This window comes from Oryctolagus cuniculus, chromosome 8 (assembly GCF_051225735.1).
Source record: "Oryctolagus cuniculus isolate XC-2025 breed Fujian yellow rabbit chromosome 8, ASM5122573v1, whole genome shotgun sequence".
In the NCBI taxonomy this organism is placed as follows: domain Eukaryota; kingdom Metazoa; phylum Chordata; class Mammalia; order Lagomorpha; family Leporidae; genus Oryctolagus; species Oryctolagus cuniculus.
Window position 1 is genome coordinate 116,423,150 of NC_142874.1, and position 18,711 is coordinate 116,441,860.

The following is an 18,711-nucleotide window of genomic DNA, read 5'->3' on the forward strand; positions in this document are numbered from 1 at the left end:
CTGGGGCCTAACTCTGCTTGTAATTCTCAGTCTTCTGGTGTATATGCTCACACACTCTGAATCTCAGTCGCTTAATCTTGAGAAAATAGTGATAAACAGTCCTGCCCTATGTAGCCTCACCATTGGGTGATTAAATACAAAACATGAAATACTCCAGAAATAATTATTATAGCCCCTATACCAATCTTCCAAACATGCAGGGAAAATGTGTATTTTGAAAAATCTGTGCACAGATTTCAAAATTTACTTACACCAAAATAAATTTATCTTTGAATTTCTTTTTCCATGAACTTTTTTGAAGTACTTTCCTTCAGGTGATACTCTTAGACTGTCTCCTCTCTGGTTTACGCAGCTTCTACCACTAAAATGGAGGTCAAGGTTTTCCCCTCATTCCTGCCTTCTCCCAAGCAGCAGCCACAGTGTGAAGATGCTGCCCTGAGAAATATTCTCCAAATACTAGAAATTATGCAGGATGCACCTGATCAAGATGACCATAAATTGAGTGTGAGCCCAGCCTTTGGGCAAAGACAGAAAAGGATTTGGAGATTCTTGAAGTATTCTCTCTGTTTACCTTCAAAGGAGAAAAAGGAATGAGTATTTCCCTGTTTGTGAAAGGCACATTGTTGGAATTAGCATGTGGTGAAGGCAGGCATACTAAATTCTGTTGCCTTCTGACTGCATCATTACACAGAATGTAAATATTTCATTTGTCTATGTCATATTAAAAAAATCCCTAGACCTATCAAAATTCCTTTTCATTGTCTTCCATTTAAAATTTACATATTTTTTCTTTCTAGAAAGCCACAAGTTATGAACCTTACTAGGTCTTGTGGCTTTACATCTTTTAAAATTTCATTTAAAAGCTGTCTCAATTCCTTAGATTCCTAACAATGTAATTACAATTTTCAAGATTTAACTTTTTGAATTAGGATTCTTTTTGAAAAATCTAATAAAAGCCATGGGCCCTCCACCAGATAAAGGTACACACACATGCACACACACACATACACACACATGCACACACACATACATGCAAACACATACATGCACATACTTGACTACAGGAGGTTGTAGATTTGATTTTCTGAGGCCCATCCCCCGGATCTTAGACATGTACGAACCCCAAGGTAAGAACTCCCAGAGCTCACATACACTTGTGCAGATACGATGAACCAGGAGTCGAAGTGAGGACTGAAATATAGTCCCCACACCACTAAATCAGTCCTGCAGTATCTGCCAAGAGGAAGCAATATTTTCTCATTAATGCAAAGGTGCCAAATGTCCACCAATGGTATACTAGGACCATTTTGCACAATTCTTAAGTGGAGCCCATTATGTGCATGTCCTTCAAACACCCTGCTCAGTGATAGTCACCACAGCATTTTACCATGGTGCAGATAGTTACATCTCCGAAACTGGTAAACTCTACCCAGAGCCACACCCACCACAAGAATCAATCACTGCAGACTCATCAGAGCACCACTGCCCCTGAGACAAGAGACATCCTGAGAACCCGTGTCATATCTAACAACAGATTCTAAATAAAAACCAGAAAATACAATTTTCAAACCTACATCCCAGTTGCCTTTTAGCCCATCCAAACTGTTCTTAGGTCAAGGACATGAAGACCCTGCCTTGTACCAAGCACAGACTTAACAGTTAACAGATGCTGCAAGACGTATACAGAAGGGCTGCTAGAAAAAAAATTGGCTCCTGTTCCATCCCAGATGGGCCAAAAGATAGAACCCAGAGCTATAAACCTATGTTTTAAAGCATCTGCAGCACTGATAACAGTAACTGCCACAAGAGCCATTAAGAAAACAAAACAAATTATGGTTGTTTTAAGATAACTTTTAAGGTAACTTTTAAGATAGGGATTAGGAGGAAGAATATGGGGGAAAATAAATCTAAACACTCATCACTCCCTATGATAGGATGGCCAGGAAGAAAAGCCCTGCCCATAGCAGGTATAAATTATTGTGGATTGATGTCAGGTGTCTTCTGTACGCTTTTTGAAGAACTGCTCTTTAGAACTGAACTATGTCTGGAGCTAAGACATTCTCTAAGCAAGGGGGGTGAAGGTGGGGAGGGAAGTCAGGTAAAACAATTGATTCCACTTTTGAATTACAGAGGGCTATTGATTTTTCATTAAGGTTCCCATGCTGCTTTCAAGACCAGGGAGACAGAAGGGAAAGTAATTCATTGATCAGAGCGGAGGGCCATGTTCATTTATTGGCTTCCTGCCACATCCCATTATGCCCGTTTCTAAATGTATATTGAAGTCAGTTTATTTTCATCATTGCCTCCTGTCACTAGAAATGTCTCCCAGTAACTATTAGGTTAATCATCCTTTTCTCACAATGGTAATGAATGATAATATCCAATGTGATTCTGGATTCAAGGGTATTATTCACTGGATTACAGCATGCCTCTCGCAAAGCTCTAGTTAAATGTCTGTCGATACTTTTACCATCTAATGATATGAATAATTTGTTCAAATATATTTGAACAAAAAAAACTATAGTGTTTTCACCATAATATTATTAATTTTTAAAAAACCTGGAAAATCTATGATAGTGATAACAGAGAGTATAAGAAACCCACTCAAATTAGACATCCTATATCCACCAAGCCACTGGAAACTCACTGAGAGAACGATCAAGCACATCCAGAAAAATTCAGGTGTTCCACTAAGCATCCTGACTACATTTGCACAAGTCATTTCAAATGGGTCTGCATGTCTGGACTCACACTTGAATCCTTATTTTACACATTAGCAAACAGATGTCCCCAAAGTCTGAATGGCCCAGAATCTCCCATTAAAGAGTAGAAACTATGACCTGTGTTGCCTGGCTTCCCAATCACTATTAGTTCCACAATAGCATCCTGCTATTCTAATGTCCATCAAGTTATGTGACACTTATCACGCATTAAATTAAGTTACTAATTTCAGTGTCAAAAGCTAGTAATGAATTTTTCTTTCTCCCCATCTCCAGAGAACATATATCCCATGTGCCTCACACATTATACTCATATGAGTACCTACTTACCTGCTAAGGGTTCCCAGCCCCAAGCCCTCCAAATCATCTGCCAAGGGGATCATGAACATTAATTTTTCTGAATATATTTCCCCAACACTCTGCGAGAAGTAGGAGGAATTCTCCCATTTTATAGATGCTTTGGCCAATGCTACCTGAGGAGTAATTAGCAGTCCGGACTCAGTTCCATGCCTTCTCACTGACTGAGGCTCTTTCTACTACATTATAGCTCCCTCTGGTGCTGAAATTAACAGTGGGAATTATGAAAAAAACATGATGAAAAACTATTAGAAATACATATAACAGTAAGTAGAACTAGAAGATATAATTTTAAAATGCCCTGTTCAGAGTAGCAATCATGAATATAAAATGCCTATGAATAATCATGAAAAAATATGTGTGGAACTTATATGACTAAAAATAGACCACCTTACTGAAAAATGTAAAATAAGATCTAACTAAATGAACAGACACAAAACTTTAAATGTGTGAATTCTTGGCAGTGGGATATTTTGGGAAAAGAATGATCAAATTACTCGAAAATTCTTCTGGATGAACAGACAACACAAACACAAGCAAATATAGAAGATTTTTTGTAAAATAAAAATAAGGATCACTCTATTAAATATATAAATGTAATTTGAAATCTCAGTGTTTAAGATAAATGGAGAACTGCAAAATTCAGAGTGATCAATGAGAGGTGGTGTTCGGTGCAGGGGTTAAGTTGTGATTGGGATTGCTCACATCCCATATCAAAGAGCCTGCTTCAAGTCCTGGCTCCTCTAACTCAGCTTTGCTATTAATGCATATCCTGCGAGGCAGCAGATGATGGCTCATGAACTTGTGGCAGACCTGGATGGAGTTACAGCTTTGGTCTGGCTGAGCCCTGCACATTGCATGCATTTGGGGAGTGAACCAGTAGATGGAAGATCTCTCTTTGTCTCTGTGTGTTTGTGTGTCTCTTTTCAAATAAAATGAAAATAAATAATAAAAATGTAAGTGATCAATAAAACTAATGAGATGATAATGAAACAGATTATAGCATATAATATAGTAAATATTAAATAATCAGTGGGAAAACTATTATTTGCAAGATTGAGGGAGAGAGAGAGGAAGGAAGAGAAATACGATTACCTTCTTAGAACTGTACCTATGAAATACATGAAATCTATACTCGTTATATTAGTAAAAAAATTTTAAATTTTAAAAAGACTCTGTGTGTCAATTGTTAAATCAACAACAGGAGTCACTGTGCACTACTCCCCATGTAGGATCTCTGTCCTTAATGTGTTTTACTATGTGAATTAATGGCATAACTAGTACTCAAACAGTACTATATTTATACTTTGTGTTTCTGTGTGGGTGCAAACTGTTGAAATCTTTACTTAGTATATACCAAATTGATCTTCTGTATATAAAGATAATTGAGGCCAGCGCCGTGGCTCAATAGGCTAATCCTCTGCCTGTGGCACTGGCACACCAGGTTCTAGTCCCAGTCGGGGCGCCGGATTCTGTCCCAGTTGCTCCTCTTCCAGGCCAGCTCTCTGCTATGGCCCGGAAGTGCAGTGAAGGATGGCCCAGGTCCTTGGGCCCTGCACCCGCAAGTGAGACCAGGAGAAACACCTGGCTCCTGGCTATGGATCAGCACGGTGCGCTGACTGCAGCGCACCGGCCGCAGCGGCCATTGTGGGGTGAACCAACGGAAAAAGGAAGACCTTTCTGTCTTTCTCTCTCACTGTCCACTCTGCCTGTCAAAAAATAAATAAATAAATAAAGATAACTGAAAATGAATCTTGTTGTGAATGGGATGGGAGAGGGAGTGGGAGATGGGATGGTTGCGGGTGGGAGAGAGGTTATTGGAGGGGGGAAGCCACTATAATCTAAAAGTTGTACTTTGGAAATTTATATTTATTAAATAAAAGTAAAAAAAATGGTTAAAAAATTTCAAAAAAGACTCTGTGAAAGTATTAAATTTACCCAATTATATTATGATCCTCATTTTACAAAGCACACCAAAATGTATTTCAGATTAATCAGAATTAAATGTTTTAGTAGCTTTCAAATTATATAAACAGGAAGAAAACAGAGATAAATATTTAAGTTATTGAATAATATTATCAATTCAGAACCAGTGAAAAATTCTGATGGAAAATAGATTTCACCACATTAAAATATAGACTATCTATCTAAAACATCAAAAGCTATAAATATTGGAGTCTCAAATCATGTACATACATGCAGAAAATTGCCCAATTTCACTAGCATTCATAAATACCAATTATAAGAACATCATGATAGTATTTTATCTATTGAATTGACAAAATTGTTTTAAATAATAATAGTCAAAACTGTAGTGAGACAGACACTATCATACTATTGGTGCAAGAATACATTGGTAACCTGTCTAAAAAGAAATATACTGTTATGTTTCTAGAACCTTTATAATGATTTTTGACCTCATGGCACAGAAATTGTATTTTGAGAAACTTAGCCTGTAGAAATGACCAAAGATGTATCTAAACTAGAATTTTATAGAAACATTATTCATGAGGGTAAAATTGTGAAATAATCCAAACAAAAGTACAAGACTTCTGAAACAGTTCCACATCTATAACTGGGGGCAAAGAATAACTTACCAGGAGTACTGTGAAGAGTAGAAATATTACAAAGTATCATCATCATATGTACACAAACCATATGAAAAGGAGCACACAGACACAAAAAAAAGCCTACTTTGAATGAAAGTTAATAATAGAAATGCTCATTTATAAAATAACAACATTGTGGTTCCAAACTTGTAACCACCCAAATAGCAATAAGAATAAGGAAGTGTGAATGGCAAAGCAATTTAAGACTTACAGTCATGGGATAGGAATCAATCTTTAACTAAAACAGTATGTGGAAGTAGGGATAAACCAGGAACTATTCCAAGAATACTCGCCCAAGGTGTTTGGGTGAGTCAGGAAGGCCATTGCCAATATATGCAAAAATCAACACTTGACTTGGTTCTCTCAGATATGAACATAAGTATTCTGCATTATAGCTAATTCTTTTAATCACATCAGGTTTTGGACCTCACTGCCATAGCACAGGTATTTTAGGTATTAGAACAGTCTAACCATGTCTTGCATCATTTGGACATCACAGACCATACACAGTAAGGCAGTAGTGAAATTATATTCAATGTCAAACAGCAGTACATGGAGGTTATATAACAGGAATATATCAAAGTAACTACTGCATTGTAACTACAAGTGCAGATGTGATTCTAAAAAGTTTAGGAATCCTGAAGAATGTACAAAAGATAAAAATGCAGCAGACCACTCAACTAGACAGTGAGGGGGTATAACTGTGTGAAACTGTGTTTATGTTTTGATGGGTTTTGCCACTGAAGGAATAGTTTGAAAGAGGGATGTACTTTCGTCATAATATCCTTAAATTATTTAAGTAGGCAAAATTGATATTCATATTAATAAGAACTTAAAATAAAATTTGCCAGAGTTAATACTCATACTGGATAGTCGATGTGCATGTAATTGAAACTGGCTGTCAAGAGTGACAGTTTGTGTGCAATATTCATGTTCATAAAATTCCTCCAAATTTCTCTAAATTATAATAAATTCCAACTGAACCATATTGCATAAAGCTTACACTTATGACTCAGTAATAATATTAATCCTTTTCCCAAACAAAGCATAATTATAGGCTAGATAATGGTTTCTTACCTCATACTATATGACATTTGATTCTATTAAAGTTAAAAATTGTTTTTTCCGGAAAATTAGAACTTAGGTATTCCTATTGTGTTTCATTTTTAAAGTTATCCTTTAAAAGGAGGAAAAATAGCAATAGATGGCAAAGCTTAGTAAATGAATTAGAGCTTGGAAAAGAACCACACCTAACATTCAGTCCCCAAACTGTATTCTTGGGCAAGGCATTTGACTTCTGAGACAGTTCCACATCTATAACTGGGGGCAAAGAATAACTTGCCAGGAGTACTGTGAAGAGTAGAAATATTACAAAGTATCATCATCAAAATAGTAATAGGATTCTATAAGTTTTCTCTCTATTTTCTCATTTAATCCTCCAAACAATCCTATTCTTTTCCCACATTTTTAAATTAGGCAACAAACTCACAAAGAGGTTAAACAATGTGGCCAAGGTCACATGCTTAAAGCAGAGCTTGGATCCAAACTTGGGGAGTCTGACTCCAGAGCCTGAGTACTCAAACATTACACCAGCCTACTGTCTCTGTCTCTCTTCTCTCTGTAATTCTACCTCTCAAATAAATACAATAAAATCTTAAAAAAAAGAAAGAGAGAGCGAGCACCTTTTAAGGGCAAACTGCTGAAAATAACAATTATTGCTGTAGTTATTGTGATTCTTATGACTTAAACCAATAAATGCTCCTTGTCAAAGAACTCCTTGCCAGTTCACATCCTCACATGGAATGCTGTTTTATATTGATTTTCAATTCAGAACTAGAATACCATAAATATGTGTGCATTTATTAAAAATAACTTCTTAATCGCTTCTTGGCCTTTTGGCTAAGATCAAGTGTAAAAATAACTCCTTAAAAGGTTAAAAATCTTACAAATATAAATCCAGAAGCGATTGCACCTTACAGCTCAAGGTAAAAAAGAATGGCTGATGTAAATTGTGTCGGCACACCATCAACATAAACCATCAGGGCACTATATATTACAGAGCAACCTCCACTCAGTACATATATCTTGATACGAGCAATACTTTTGACACCAATCACTTCCCGAGATAAAATACAGTGTGTAGGGGAATAATTTCAACACCACGCAAAATGGCATCCTCCTACAAAAGAAACATTCATTTTCATACCAAAAAAAATGCTCACAGTGTTGAGTAATATAGCCTCAAAACACAAAATAAATGCAGTCCTGAGCATCCCCTCAAATTGCTATATTTAGTCTCATTTTCCAACCTAAATATTAATGTCTTACCCACATGAGAAAGTGAATATTGAGAATCAGGCATTTGTAAAACCTTTGATTACTGTATTTCCTCTATGCTCTTTTTTCCTTGGGATTGAATAAAATTTGACCAAAATGAAACATTATTCTTAATAATTGATATGCTGCTGCTTATTAACAAAAGATAAATTATTTCAACATACCTATTACCCCCTCTTTTCCATTCTCCCTACCTAAACTCCTGCATAAAATAAAAGTCAATCTGAACACAGAATTTCAATTAACAGAGAATGGGAAGAGAATGGGAAGAGAAATGAAGAAGAATGGTTGAGGAGGAGAGGATGGTGGCTGAAGGCTGCCAAAGCAATTATGTAGAAACAGCAGGTTCTAGAGTTCCACAGAACAGTGGGATGACTATAGTTCACAACAATGCATCACATACTACATTAAAAAAAAAAAAAAAAAAAAAAAAAAAAAAAAAACTAAAGAAGAACTAGTAAGCTCCAAACATGGAGGAAGAATGGAAGGTGGGGATACTGACTGCTTCATTTGGTAAGTTTATGCTTTATGCATCTTTTGAAATGTTGTGCTGTGCCCCACATAGGTGTACAAGTATTATGTGTTAATCAAAACTTTATAAAATAGGGGTCGGCACTGTGGCGTAGTGCCACTGCCTGCAACGCCGGCATTCCATATGGGCGCCAGTTCAAGTCCTGGCTGCTCCACTTCCGATCTCTCTCTCTACTATGGCCTGGGAAAGTGGTGGAAGATGGCCTAAGTCCTTGGGTCTCTGCACCTGCATGGGAGACCAGGAAGAAACTTCTGGCTCCTGGCTTCTGATAGGTCCAGCTCCAGCCATTGTGGTTTTTGGGGAAGTGACCAAGTAGATAGAAGACCTCTGTCTCTCTCTCTCTCTCTCTCTCTGCTGCTCTGTAACTCTGCCTTTCAAATAAATACCAGGTAAACATGCCCCTTGTAACACCAGCAGCCCATATGGGCAGTGGTTCATGTCCCAGAAGCTCTGCTTCCAATCAAGCTCTCTGCTGATATCCTGGGAAAAGCAGCAGAAGATGGTCCAGTTATTTGGGCCCCTGCTACCCATGTGGGAGACCTGAAAGGCTCCTGGCTTCTGGCTTCACCCTAGTACAGTGCTGGCCACTGCAACCATTTGGGGAATGAACCAGCAGATGGAAGATGTCTTTCTCTTTCTCTCTCTCCCTCGCTCTCCTTTTCTCCCACCACTCCTCCCCCTCCCTCTCTGCCTCTCTCGGTAACTATGACTTTCAAACAAACAAATATTTTTAAAAACTTAAAATGGGAGGATGCATATTTTTAAATTTTAATATGGCTCTTTTCAGGCTAAAAATATTCCAAGAGGACAAATATTTGGCCTGGCAATTAAGACACCAATTAGGATGCTCACATCCCATACCACAGTATGTGGGTTTGAGTCCCAGCTCCAGCTACTAACTTCAACTTCCTGCTAATGTGTATCCTGGGAGGTACAAGTAACATCACAAGTGGTTGGGTTCCTGCAACCCATGTGGGAGACCTGTGTTGAGTCCCAGCTTCAGCACTATCAGACACTGAGCATTTGGAGAATGAACCATCAGGTGATCATTCTTTTTCTCTCTCTCCCTCTCCCTTTCCCCCTCCCCCCCTTTACTCTATCTGGCTCTCAAAAATTCATTAAAAATTTAGAGAAATTATTATTTTGATATATTATTATAATATTCTCTCTTTTAAGTTTCCCTTTAAAAAGTAAGAATAATAGTCCTCATCCTGAGGCTGCACAATTTATTGAAATTAAACAGGTCTGGGACTCAACCAGACCTAATTCAACAGACAATCAATTTTGTTTTTTAACTTTATACCATAAGGCATAACTTTAGGAATTAGAACCAAATTACAAGTAACCATTTGATTTTGTCTGTCTGTTCCTCAAAAGGACTTTAAGATGAAAATATTAGGCCTAATACTTCCACAGCTTGCTCTCAGTCTAAGAAGACATGGATATGTAAAGCCAAAACAAATCAGTTCTAACTCTAAATAATTTGCTATGATGTACATTAGCAATCACATTAATTATGCATCTGAAGTCAATGGATATGAGGAGAATGGGAACAAGAAGAAGAGATGTATTTTTTGTTTGGTTGGTTGTTTTTGACAGGCAGAGTTAGACAGTGAGAGATGGGCAAAGAGAAAGGTCTTCCTTTTCCATTGGCTCACCCCCTTAATGGCCACTACAGCTAGTATGCTGTGCCCATCCGAAACTCCCGGTCTCCCATGCAGATGCAGGGTCCAACCACTTGGGCCATCCTCCACTGCACTCCCGGGCTACAGCAGAGAGCTGGACTGCAAAAGCAGCAACCAAGACAGAATCCGGCACCCCAACCAGGACTAGAACTCAGGGTGCAGGCGCCACAGGCAGAGAATTAGCCTAGTAAGCCACAGTGCCAGCCTAGAGATGTGCTTTTAATCTTGAACAAAAAGTTATTCTTAGTTTCAAACCTTTTAGACTTTGCCTACAAACAAGAATTCATATTGATTTACACAGTTTCCTCAGAAAAAGAAAATGAGCAACATTATAAAATTAAATTGTTTTTCTCACAATCTGGGACATGCTCAATCTGACTTGCCCCAAATGGTAGAGTTAGAAACGTGCCAGGGGATTCCAATTCAATCCCATCAAGGTGGCATGTACCATTGCCATCTCACTAGTCCAAGTAATCAATTTCAGTTCACAATTGATCATACTGATAGGTCTAAGAGTCAAAGAGATCACATAAACAAGACTAGTGTCTGCTAATACTAGCTGATAGAATGAAGAAGGAGAGAACGATCCAACATGGGAAGCGGGATACACAGCAGACTCATAGAATGGCAGATGTCCTAAACAGCACTCTGGCCTCACAATCAGCTCTTAAGGCATTCGGATCTGGCTGAAGAGCCCATGAGAGTATTTTAGGCATGGAAAGCCAAGACACGCTGTCAAAAAAAAAAAAAAAAAAAAACTAAATGAAAGATCTCTGTGAGTGAGATCCCAGTGGAAAGAACGGGCCATCAAACAAGGAGGTACCTTTCTCTGAAGGGAGGAGTGAACCTCCACTTTGACTATGACCTCGTTTAAATAAGATTGGAGGCTGGTGCCACGGCTTACTAGGCGAATCCTCCACCTGCAGCGCCAGCACCCCGGGTTCTAGTCCCGGTCAGGGCATCGGATTGTGTCCCGGTTGCTTTTCTCTTCCAGTACAGCTCTCTGCTGTGTCCCAGGAAGGCAGTGGAGGATGGCTCAAGTGCTTGGGCCCTGCACCTGCATGGGAGACCAGGAGAGGCACCTGGCTCATGGCTTCGGATTGGCGCAGCACCAGACGTAGTGGCCACTGGGGGGGTGAACCAATGGAAAAAGGAAGACCTTTCTCTCTGTCTCTCTCACTGTTCAACTCTGCCTGTCAAAAAAAAAAAAAAAAAGATTAAATAAGATTGGAGTCTGTGAACTCAAAAGGCTCCCAAAAACCTTGGCAACTCATGACAAGAGCCTAGGGAGATTACTGACACCATAAACAAGAGTGTCAATTTGTTAAGTCAACAACAGGAGTCACTATGCACTTACTCTTCATGTAGGATCTCTGTGTTGTACAATGTGAATTAATGCTATAACTAGTACTCAAACAGTAATTTACTCTTTGTGTTTCATTGTGGGTGTAAACTGTTGAAATCTTTACTTAATTTATACTAAATTGATCTTCTGTATATAAAGATAATTGAAAATGAATCTTGTTGTGAATGGAATGGGAGAGGAAGTGGGAGATGGGAGGGTTGCAAGTGGGAGGGAAGTTATGGGGGGGGAAGCCATTGTAATCCATAAACTGTACTTTGGAAATTTATATTTATTAAATAAACGTTAAAAAATTGTTTTCATAATCTAACCAGGCAATAAGAAGAAAGCATGAATGAGAAGAGAGGAGTTACTTACCTCCAGACATCCTAGAAGAAAATAATCAAAATGCCTGGCTTTATTACCACTTTAAGGTACATACATAATTGAATAACTACTAGCTAGTAACTACTAAGTGGATCGAAGACTCTCTCTCTCTCTCTCTCTCTCTCTCTCTCTGCCTCTCACCTCTTTGTAACTTCTTTCAAATAAAGTAAAGAAATCTTTAAAAGAATAAAATAAAAGAGAGGTCAATGGACCATACCTCCTGACTAAATCATAATAAATCTGACAGGTATTCATCCCTTTTTCTGGTATGGTAATCCTAAATTCTTGAATTTTCCTGAGTAACAGCAGCGTCTCTGTTATTCATGAACTCCTAAGATCACAATTGAGTTTATGTTAATTAAGTGAAGATCTGAGCCATGTGACATCACCCAATGAACCCACCCCTGGGAAGGCAAAGGAGACAGGAGATGGAGTTAATTATAGAACAACAATTTACTCAGTCCTATCTAGGTAATGAAACCACAATAAACACTCTGGCCACTGGAGGCCAGCATAGTGGCACAGCAGGTATAAGCCATTGCCTGTGATGTTGGCATCCCGTATGAGCATTGACTAGAGGCCCAGCTACTCTGCTTCAATCCAGCTTCCTGCTAATGAGCCTGGGAAAGCAATGGAATATGGCCCAAGTGCTTAGGACCCTGCCACCATGTGGGAAACAGATATGGAGTCCAGGTTCCTATCTTTGACCTGACCCAGCCCTAGCTATTGCAGCCATTTGGAGAGTAAATCAGTGGATAGAAGTTCTCTGTCTCTCTGTCTCTCTCTCTTTCTTTGTCTCTCCATCTCTCTGTAACTCTGCCTTTCAAATAAGATATATAAATCTAAAACAAAAAATCTCTGGCCACTGAAGCCTGAGAAAACTTTTTGTGTGGTGAACACATCATTGTACTGTAAGTTTGATGAACCTGATCTCACAGTGACACCCTGGGTTTCTGACTCCTGGGTCCTCTCAGGCCTTGCCCTTCATGTTTCTTCGTTTGGATGGTCCTAATTTGTACATTTGATAAGGTCACACTAATGGTAAGCATAACACTTTCTTGAGTTCTATGAGTTGCTCTAGCAAGTATTGAACCTGGGAGATGGGGTCAGAGGGAGTAGGCTGAAGGAACTCTCTGGATTTGTAGCCAGTTAGCCAGAAAGTTTTGTGGCCCAGGTAAACTGCTCAAATTTTAGCTATCTCAATTTTAGGTGTCTCAAGAAAGGGCAATCTTGTTGGAGGCTAAACACATGAGCCCATGGAGTCTGATGCATCAGAATTGTATTGCACAATTCCACCACAGAAGAGGAGAATGCCTCCAACAGGTATATAAATGCCTGTGGTTTCTTCTGTCTCAAGATCATTAAGGAAATCCTATAAAAAGTATGTTAATTGTCATAATTATATAACTAGAGCATGTCAAAGAGAGACGACAATCCAACTCTCCAAAGTCATTCTCCTACCCATAAAGACAGAATGCTTGACACACATGTTGCTATCAGCCAAAACACTGCACTAATACCCCAGCAAAGATACATTGACAATGATCTATATAATCCTGCGAGACATCAACTTTGATTCTTGCTTCTAAAAAAGAAGTCTATAAAACTATCTATGAAGAAATTTGGGAGTAAATAATATAGTTCCCATCTTCACCTTTCTTATACTAACAGGCATGGCTGCTTCCTAGATTAAAAAAAAATCTGTTATTTTCAGTACCTAGAATTGTTTGGGTATATTCTCTCAACCTCAGATTTGTTCACATTTTCTGCTCCTTGATTTCATTTTCTAGCACTATAATATAATATAATATAGACTAAAATTTCATAGTCATATTAGAGACAAATTTTAAATTAAAATTTATAAACTATAACCCTTTATAACTTACATAATAGCTTTACAGGAAGATTGAAAATACAATCAAAAATGTAGGAAAATGAATTACTTCATAATCAAAATTCTCCAGTTATGTTTGGATTTATCACTTATTATTTGAAAGCTTGAATATATCAAAAGATTATAGTATATTGATTCTAGGTGTTACATTGAATAATAATATAAAGCTATCCACTTTATACCAAAAGATAATCAATACTAAACTCTTTCCTTTGGAATTTACTAATATTTTCCCATGTGTTTCCTTTAGGTAAAAATTTTATGAATTTTAAAATCTTGTTTCTGTTTGAAGTGCCCATTTTCTTTCTAAAACAATCTATACATAAATTTTCTTTAGTGAAAGAACAATGGAATTACAAAAATTAAATAAATCTCAAAAACAAAACAAAAGAAAACCCTATTCAACCCACTCCACTAGTGAGGCTAATAGGTGGCAGAATTCAGAATTTTTGTTGCCTAATTTAATGCCAATTTTACTACATTATTGTTGCTTCTGTCGTTGGTTGTTGTGGACAGTAATTTCAAGAGATGTTTAGAAGAAAACAATTACAGAATTTAAACAGTTTAGGATAAGAAAAAGAAATAAAATCTTGCCTTATGTAATACTTCATTTTGATAATTTTCAAATAAATCATGTTGGGAAACAAACATCAAATGTAACTTAATGATAAATCCTGCCAAACCCATATATGACAACAGAGAAAAAACTGTAGAAAGACTACCAACAAGTTATTGATGACAGAAAGCTGTATTGAAGAATGGAGGAAAATTTCAATGCTTTCCTTGGAATATTTTGCATGGTTTGAGCTGTTTATGATGCCTGCCTTACTTTTATAATTATGTTAATACTGAAACTTGAACACTGGACCTCTAGGAAGACTATGCTACTTTAGATTTTTAAAAATTGGCTTCTATAGTGCAATTTCTTTTTTTCAAGATTTATGTATTTGAAAGGCAGAGTTAAAGAAAGGCAGAGGCAGAGAGAGAGACAGAGAGAGAGACCTTTAGTCCGCTGGTTCACTCCCCAAATGGCCATAACATCCAGAGCTGAACCAATCTAAGCCTGGAACCAAGAGTTTCTTCCAGGTCTCCCATATGGGTACAGGGGCCCAAGGACTTGGGCCATATTCCACTGCTTTCCCAGGACATAGCAGAGAACTAGATTGGAAGTGGAGCAGCCAGGATTAGAACCGGCACCCAGATGGGATGCTGGCACTGCAGGTGGTGGCTTTACCTGCTATGCCCCAGTGCCAGCCCCACAAATACTTTTGTAATGCCAAAATAGAATAATTGTTGTAAAAATATAAGAGGTATAAACAAAATTATATGTTTAGAAGAGTAACATAAAACACAATATGACTGAGCTAATCAAAATTACAGGACTTAAAGACCTGATACAAGTGTTGATGTCTGGTAGTAGACAAAGGCTATGGTATTATGATGAACACCCTTCACTCCTATCACTGCATCTCAGCAACTGTATACAAACCAAATGAAAAGTCTAAATTGGGGCCTTCTGTGCATTTGAGACCTGAGCCCACAGTGTTCCCATCTCTCACTTTGACATGTTTTAGGCTGCATTTACCTGTTGAATTCTGTATTCAGTGGAGGGTGAAGCTTGTGATTATATAGAAAATTAAAAGTATGTCATTGTAAAAATTATATGAAAAATAAGAACAGAAAAAGGAAGGGAGGGAGTAGGGGAGGAAGGCAAGGTAGGGTGGGAAGTATCATTTTGCTCTTAAACTGTATAAGTGAAATACATGGAGTTTGTTCCTTTTAATAAATATGAAATCTTTAAAAACTGTTATCACAAAAATTAAAAGAAAAAAACAGAAGGAGGAAGGAGAGAGGGAGGAAAGTATCATTATAGTCTTAGAATTGTATCTTTAAACTAGAGAAAACTATTCTGTTTGTATTAATAAAAATTTTGAAAAAAAAAATTACAATGAGACGGTACAGCAAACTCCTGTTGGTGTCCCCGTTAGAGAATACCATGTTAAGTTAACCATAGATCAGAAGTATTTTAATATCTATCCTCATAGACAGTGTTAATAGGCCCTCCTACCAATAAAAATGCTCAAGAACCACACTGAAATGCTACAAATTCAATTTTTATGAGGAGCCTTCAGAAAGTAAAAACAAGCTTTTTTTCTGAATGACACAATTAAGTCTTCAATCCATTCCATCAAAAGGTTCGTGGAAATGTATATGATTAAAAAAAAAAAAAACTAGGTATAGATTTCAAATACTTTTTCACCAAAATAAATTAATCTTCTAATTCTATTTTTCCATGAACTTTTTGAAGTGCCATAATATTTCTTAAGCCTAATTTCTCTGTCCAAAAAATTGATTAACTTCAAAATTTGAACACAAATTCAGTCATTGTGACACTGTGGTATTAGGATCAAATAATCTCATTGGATAGGTTCACTGGGAAACAAAGATGAAAGACTCAGTAGATGCTTGTCAAGTCCAGATGAATGACTGAGTATCTAGATAAACAGAAGAAAGAAAAGAGAGGTTAGGGAAGAAAGGAGACCAGAAAGCCGTGCCTTAGGGTGATACAGGAAGGCAAATGGGATAAGTCAAGCCTAAACCAATGGATCTTCCATAGTACAAGGCATGAAGAGCCCCTAGTAGACATGAGCAGTGTGATTTGGTGGGAAATGTGATTGATTTAATGTCAGAAGCTCTGGTTCTAACTAGCAGTATGACCTAAGAGGAGTCACTTAACCTTGGCCTCACTTTCATTCTTAAAATAAAGGTATTAGATTAAATTATCTTCATATTTCTTACAGAATCTAATATAGTGTGACTCCATATCTCTTTTTGATGTGTAGCAATTGTAATCAAATCTCAGTAGATGAAAAAGAATCTCAGAAGATTATCAAATTAATGAAGATAGCATTGAAGATTTAAAAGCTGCTTAAAATTACTATGTTTTCCAAATTTTAGATATTATTACGCCATTAGAATCTGATGTAGAAATTTTAAAATAAAATGCAATCTGGATAACATTTTCCAAATGTCTAAAAACAATTTCATGATTTGTGTATGCAAGGGTCAAATTTAATATATACTTTCATTTTTTTTTAATCTCTACCTGGAGTTATTTTTAACTTTCACAATGGAGTAATAAGTCACATATTTATGTTTGTCATTTCAACTTGATTACAAATGTATTGAGAATAGAGAGTGTTTTATTCACCTATGCATACATATAACCCAATTCATCTGCGAAAATCATTTAAAACTATGAGGAGCTATACTGCCTCAACATTCCTTGTAAGCCATAAGGGTTTACTGCCTTGTAAACTATGAAGAACAGAAAAAGAAGGAATACATATTTAATAAATATTGGCTAAGTTTCAAGTATTGAGACTACGAAATCTGTATTCAAGAAGTTATATGAAATGGAGACATCATTTATATTACAGCATCCCTCCTAAGAACACCTCTCACAGGTTCATTGCAATATCAGCTAACCAAAGATGTTTAGAGTGGACGATACCTTCCAGCCTTGATCCCAATATAATCACTGCAACCCAAAAAAAATCATGAAAATGGAAGGTAAGAAAAAAGATACATTGTGCAAGAAAGCTAAACAACACCTGTTATATACTGAATCAACTACATGCAAGATTCTGTAAAATACCTAAAAATGAAAAAAACTGGAAGGTAGTTTATTTATGAGTGCTACCTTCCAGAATTTCATATTCTGCCATTATATCCAGATTATATGGATGTAAATCTAAATTATTTGGCTCAGGATCAACATAAAATTCAAGCAGAATAAGAATGAATGGAAGGGGAGAGGGAGTGGGAAAGGGGAGGGTTGTGGGTGGGAGGGACGGTATGGGGGGGAAGCCATTGTAATCCATAAGTCGTACTTTGGAAATTTATATTCATTAAATAAAAGTTAAAAAAAATTTATGGAAAAAAAAAGAGAATGCAATAGAATGAAGTGTTTCAAGAGTAAAACAGTGCTCTTTTCTAACTAATACAAACTCAGTATCCAAGCCTCTTTTTTACAACTATTTCTGATTATACAATTTGGTAAAATTTATGTGGTTCTTGTTTATGTCATCAGTCTCCTCCCACAACATTTCATCACTACAAATCTGAATTCGCTCCTATAATATTCATGTAAATTATTATAAGTCCTTTTATTGACAGCAATTGTTTGTTGTTTTCCATCCTATCTCTCTTTTAATTCCTAATCTTGTTATTGACAAAACCTCTTTTAAAAAGGAAAAGTTAAAAAAAGTAATTCTAAAATATTACTATGAACCATTCAGTAGTAAAATTTAACACACTGAACATTTTCACTAGTAAGTCTAATATTTTCCCATTTGGTTTATTGGCCATACTTGAGAGTTCAAAGCAATTTGCTAACAAAATGTCTATCACACTTAGACACAGTAAGTCAGCCTATAATTAGGAGGTATGGGACCTTACTAGGCTTAATTAGGAATGCCTTCCTTTGATCCGTTTCTTAGATGAGAGAAAGCAAGCTGTATTAGGGGAGAAGTTCAAAATGTCAATTGGTAGAATGCACACAACACCTGTGTAATGGCAAATAAACCATCATCAACCACTTTTTCACAGGGACTTTGTCAACTATTTGTTCATTAGTTTCTCACACACAAATACTGCACATAGATATCAAACCATAATAGATGCCAGCTAATATAGGGTAGGAGGGACACTGCAAATAAGGAAAATAAAAAGAGCAATGGGAAAAATATAAAAATTTTAAAATCTAACCTTTTTCCTGGTGATAAAGACTTTTAGAGTCCACAATCCACAAATCTCATTTTAAAAACTTACAATAAGATTGCTACC